This window comes from Canis aureus, chromosome 7, assembly GCF_053574225.1.
Source record: "Canis aureus isolate CA01 chromosome 7, VMU_Caureus_v.1.0, whole genome shotgun sequence".
In the NCBI taxonomy this organism is placed as follows: Eukaryota; Metazoa; Chordata; class Mammalia; order Carnivora; family Canidae; genus Canis; species Canis aureus.
In genome coordinates, this window is record NC_135617.1 from 73067711 (window position 1) to 73074011 (window position 6301).

Below are 6301 nucleotides of genomic sequence, written 5' to 3' on the forward strand. Positions count from 1 at the left end.
GAATAATTATCTTAATGTACTATTGGATCCTATTGGCTAGTATCTTGTTGAGAATTTTTGCATCCATGTTCATCAGGGATATTGGTCTGTAATTCCCCTTTTTGGTGGGGTCTTTGTCTGGTTTTGGAATTAAGGTGATGCTGGCCTCATGGAACGAATTTGGAAGTACTCCATCTCTTTCTATCTTTCCAAACAGCTTTAGTAGGATAGGTATGTTTTCTTCTTTAAACGTTTGATAGAAATCCCCTGGGAAGCCATCTGGCCTTGTACTTTTGTGTCTTGGGAGGTTTTTTTTTTTTTTAATTATTTAAGACCTTTATTAACGGGTGCTTGCCATTTGTTGACTTTTTTTGAAAAAATCAAGTTGTAAACTTTTATTACAAATTAAAAATGAGGTTCTTAAAAATCTCAACTTGACCAGATATGAAACAATTTAAAAACCTTTAAAGGTGTATTGAGAAAAACCAGGTTTTTTTTTAAAAAAAAAAAAAACACGTTTATCATTACCAAAAAGAGACGTCTTTATGTAAAAATAATAAAAACCCCATGCTGCATAGATAATGCAGATAGTTCTATTTATCTGGTCAATGGGCAAAAAGCAAGCACTTAAGGTCTTCAGCTCCAATCTTTTGTTCATTTCTTATTGCTGGAATTTCATCTTCATTTCTTCATGTTGGATGACTAAACCGGATGATGGTAGAGATGGTAAGCTGACATTTACTCAGCCCCGCCCTGCTCAGCCTCGGGAGCGGACGAATTCTCAGCTGGTGGATCGGCTGCTTTTTGTCTCTTTGCCATCTTGTGGTTTAGGGTTTTCTGGGCATCTGCGTCGGTAATTGAAGTTGTGGCGGTAGCGACGTTGAGGTGGCTGCTGACCTTGGGTCTCATCTCCTTGATTTTCCTTATCTTCCTCATTTCCATCCTCTCTAGGCTGTCTTTGGCGAGGAGGACCCCTACGGAATCGTGGTCTATAACCTCGATACATATTCTGTCTCACTGGTCTACCTTGTTCTCCTGCACCCTGGTTGTCAGCACCTTCCATCACTTCTCCCTGCACAGGAGGGTTGGAATACTGTGGTCGATGCCCGTAGGGTCTCCGCATGTAGTAAGGTGGGAACCGTCGCCTGCGGTAGGGCCGGTGCTTTTGGGTCTGGCCTTCGGGAGCACTTTCCGATCCCTCGTTCTTTTCCCCACTCTCACTATTCTGGTAATTCTGCTGGTAATTGCGTGGAGGACCCCTGCGACGTGGATAGCGTCTATAATGGTTACAGTCTGCTTCATATTTACTGCCTTGCACTGGAACTCCACCAGGGCCTGTAACATTTGCTGCCTCCGCACCCTTTTCTCCTTCAACAACATCAAACTCCACAGTCTCTCCATCTCCTACACTGCGAAGGTACTTCCTGGGGTTATTCTTCTTTATGGCAGTCTGGTGTACAAATACATCTTCCTTGGTGTCATTCCTGTTGATGAAACCATATCCGTTTCTTACATTGAACCATTTTACTGTTCCCAAAACCTTCGTTGCGATGACCTTCTTGTCCCCGCCGGCAGGCGCCGCTGATGTGAGGCCGCCCGGGCCGCCGCTCCCTGCGCCGCTGCCCGTGGTGCCGGGCTTAGTGTCGGGGGTGCTGAGGGTGGGAGCGGCGGGGTGGGGGGGCGGCGGGCGGCTGCTGGGTCTCGGCCTCGCTGCTCATGGTTGCGGTGATGGTGACTGGGGCCGGCTGCGGCAGCTGCGGCTCCTCCCAGGGTGTGATGGTAACTAGGCCGGCGGCGGTGGTGGGGCTGCTCAGGGCTCTCTGGGGTCCACTCTCCGCTCCCGCTACCAATCGAACTCGTCTTGGGAGGTTTTTGATCACTGCTTCAATTTCCTCTCTGGTTATTGGCCTCTTCAGGTTTTCTATTTCTTCCTGTTCCAGTTTCTGTAGTTTCTGGCTTTCCAGGAATGCGTCCATATCTCTAGATTGCCTAATTGGTTGGCATATAGCTGTTCATAATATGTTTTTAAAATCGTTTGTATTTCCTTGGTGTTGGTAGTGATCTCTCCTTTCTTTTTTTTTTAATTTTTATTATGATAGTCACACACACAGAGAGAGAGAGAGAGAGGCAGAGACACAGGCAGAGGGAGAAGCAGGCTCCATGCACTGGGAGCCCGACGTGGGATTCGATCCCGGGTCTCCAGGATCGCGCCCTGGGCCAAAGGCAGGCGCCAAACCGCTGTGCCACCCAGGGATCCCTGATCTCTCCTTTCTCATTCATGATTTATTAATTTGAATCTTCTCTCTCTTCTTTTTAATAAGGCTTACTAATGGCTTATGTATGTTATTAATTCTTTCAAAAAACCAACTCCTGGTTTTTTGTTGTTGTTCTGTTCCACAGGTCTTATGGTCTCGATTTCATTGAGTTCTGCTAAAATCTTAAAAAACTATCTTCTTCTCTTGGGTGTAGGATCTATCTGCTGTTTTTTCCCTAGCTCCTCTATGTGTAAGGTTAGCTTTTGTATTTGATTTCTTTACAGTTTTTGAATGGAGGCTTCTATTGCGATGTATTTCCCCCTTAGGACTGCTTGTGCTGCATCCCAAAGATTTTGAACAGTTCTATCTTCATTCTCATTAGTTTCCATGAATCTTTTTTTTAATAAGTTAATTTTTTATTTTGTTCAATTTACCAATATACAGAATAACACCCAGTGCTCATCCCGTCAACTGCCCCCCTCAGTGCCCGTCACCCAGTCACCACCAACCCCCGCCCACCTCCCCTTCCACCACCCCTAGTTCGATTCCCAGAGTTAGGAGTCTTTATTTTCTGTCTCCTATTCTGATATTTCCCTCACATTTCGTCTCCATTCCCTTATATTCCCTTTCACTATTATTTATATTCTCCAAATGAATGAGAACACACACTGTTTGTCCTTCTCCGATTGACTTACTTCACTCAGCATAATACCCTCCAGTTTCATCCATGTTGAAGCAAATGGTGAGTATTTGTCGTTTCTAATGCCTAAATAATATTCCATTTTATACATAAACCTCATCTTCTTTACACATTCATCTTTCAATGGACACCAAGGCTCCTTCCACAGTTTGGCTATTGTGGACATTCTGCTATAAACATCGGGGTGCAGGAGTACCGGCGTTTCCGTGCATCTGAGTCTTTGGGGTAAATCACCAAAGGTGCAATTGCTGGGTCGTCGGGCAAGTCAATTTTTTATCTATTTGAGGAACCTCCACTCAGTTTTCCAGAGTGGCTGCATCAGATCACATTCCCACCAACAGTGTAAGAGTCTTCCCTTTCTCCGCATCCTCTCCAACATTTGTGGTTTCCTGCCTTGTTAATTTCCCGCATGCTCACTGGTGTGAGGTGGTATCTCATTGTGGTTTTGATTTGTATTTCCCTGTATGCAAGTGATGCAGAGCATGTTTTCATGTGCTTGTTGGCCATGTCATTGTGTTCCTCTGTGAGATTTCTCTTCATGTCTTTTGTCCATTTCATGATTGGATTGTTTGTTTCCTTGGGTTTGAGTTTAAAACGTTCTTTACAGATCTTGGAAACTAGCCCTTTATTTGATACGTCTTTTGCATATATATTCTCCCATTCTTTAGGTTGTGTTTTAGTTCTGTTGACTGTATCCTTTGCTGTGCAAAAGCATCTTATCTGGATGAAGTCCCAATAGTTCGTTTTTGCTTTTGTTTCTTTTGCCTTCATGGATTTATCTTGCAAGAATTTACTGTGGCCGAGTTCAAAAAGGGTGTTGCCTGTGCTCTCCTCTAGGATTTTGATGGACTCTTGTCTCACATTGAGATTGTTCATCCATTTTCAGTTTATCTTTGTGTATGGTGAAAGAGAGTGGTCTAGTTTCATTCTTCAGACTGTGGATGTCCATTTTCCCTGCACCATATATTGTAGAGACTGTCTTTCTTCCAATGGATAGTCTTTCCTACTTTATCGAATATCAGTTGACCATGAAGTTCAGGGTCCACTTCTGGGTTCTCTATTCTGTTCTATTGATCTGTGAGTCTGTTTTTATGGCAGTACCACACTGTCTTGGTGACCACAGCTTTGTGGTACACACTGAAATCTGGCATTGTGATGCCCCCAGATATGGTTTTCTTTTTTAAAATTCCCCTGGCTATTCGGGGTCTTTCCTGATTCCACACAAATATCAAAATAGTTTGTTCTAACTCTCTGAAGAAAGTCCATGGTATTTTAATTGGGATTGCATTAAACGTGTACATTGCCCTGGGTAACATTGACTTTTTCACAATATTAATTCTGCCAATCCATGAGCATGGAATATTTTTCAGTCTCTTTGTGTCTTCCTCAATTTCTTTCAGTAGCGCTCTATAGTGTTTATGGTTGAGATCCTTTACCTCCTTGGTTAGGTTTATTCCTAGGTATCTTATGTTTTTGGGTGCAATTGTAGATGAGATTGCCTCCTCAATTTCTCTCTCTTCAGCCTCATTGTTAGTGTATAGAAATGCCACTGATTTCTGGGCATTGATTTTGTATCCTGCCACGCTACCAAATTGTTGTATGAGTTGTAGCAATCTTTTGGGGGACGGTTTTGGGTTTTCTAGGTAGAGTATCATGTCATTGGTGAAGAGGGAGAGTTTGACTTTTTCTTTGCCAATTTGAATGCCTTTATTTCTTTTTGTTGTCTGATTGCTGAGGCTAGGACTTCCATTACTATGTTGAATAGCAGTGGTGAGAGTGGACATCCCTGTCTTGTTCCTGATCTTAGGGGAAATACTCCCAGTGCTTCCACATTGAGAATGATATTTGCTTTAGGCTTTTCCTGGATGGCTTTTAAGATGTTGAGGAATGTTCCCTCTATCCCTATGTTCTGAAGGGTTTTGATCAGGAATGGATGCTCTATTTTGTCAAATGTTTTCTCTGCGTCTAATGAGAGGATCATATGGTTCTTGGTTTTTCTCTTGCTGATTTGATGAATCACATTGATTGTTTTACGAGTGTTGAACCAGCCTTCTGTCCCAGGGATAAATCCTACTTGGTCATGGTGAATAATATTCTTAATGTATTGTTGGATCCTATTGACTAGTATCTTGTTGAGAATTTTTGCATCCATGTTCATCAGGGATATTGGTCTGTAATTCCCCTTTTTGGTGGGGTCCTTGTCTGGTTTTGGAATTAAGGTGATGCTGGCTTCATAGAACAAATTTGGAAGTACTCCGTCTCTTTCTATCTCTCCAAACAGCTTTAGTAGGATAGGTATGGTTTCTTCTTTAAAGTTTTTTAGAATTCCCCTGGGAAGCCATCTGGCCCTGGTCTTTTGTGTCTTGGGAATTTTTGGATGAGTGCTTCAATTTCCTCCCTGGTTATTGGTCTGTTCAGGTTTTCTATTTCTTCCTGTTCCAGTTTTGGTAGTTTCTGGCTTTCCAGATAAGTGTCCATTTCTTCTAGATTTCCTAATTTTTTGGCGTATAACTGTTCATAATATGTTTTTAAAATCGTTTGTATTTCCTTGGTGTTGGTAGTGATCTCTCCTTTCTCATTCATGATTTTATTAATTTGAGTCTTCTCTCTCTTCTTTTTAATAAGGCTGGCTAATGCTTTAGATATCTTATTAATTCTTTCAGAGAACCAATTCCCGGTTCTGTTGATCTGTTCCACATTTCTTCAGGTCTCGATTTCCTTGAGTTCTGTTCGAATTTTAATTAACTCTCTTCTTCTGTTGGGTGTAGGATCTATCTGCTGTGTTTTCTCTAGCTCCTTTATGAGTAAGGTTAGCTTTTGTATTTGAGTTCTTTCCAGTTTTTGAATGGATGCTTGTATTGCGATGTATTTCCCTCTTAGGACTGCTTTTGCTGCATTCCAAAGATTTTGAATGGTTGTATCTTCATGCTCATTAGTTTCCATGAATATTTTTAATTCTTCCTTAATTTCCTATGACCCTTTCATCTTTAACAGGATGGTCCTTCACCTCCACGTGTTTGAGGTCCTTCCAAACTTCTTGTTATGATTTAGTTCTAATTTCAAGGCATTATGGTCTGAGAATATGCAGGGGACGATCCCAATCTTTTGGTATTGGTTCAGACTCGATTTGTGACCCGGTATGTGGTCTATTCTGGAGAAAGTTCCATGTGCACTTGAAATTGAAAAGAATGTGTATTCAGTTGAGTTTGGATGTAAAGTTTTGTGGATTTCTGTGAAATCCATCGGGTCCAGTGTATCATTTAAAGCTCTCATTTCTATGGAGATGTTGTGCTTAGAAGACCTATTGAGTATAGAAAAGGCTAGTCTGAAGTCACCAAGTATAAGTGTATTATTATCTAAGTATTTC

General features: G+C 41.8%; 1 pseudogene; it reads right to left on the minus strand.

Moving 5' to 3' along the window:
- Window positions 1-486: 486 nt before the first annotated feature.
- On the minus strand, window positions 487-1712 carry LOC144317862 (Y-box-binding protein 1 pseudogene; annotated as a pseudogene).
- Window positions 1713-6301: the final 4589 nt, after the last annotated feature.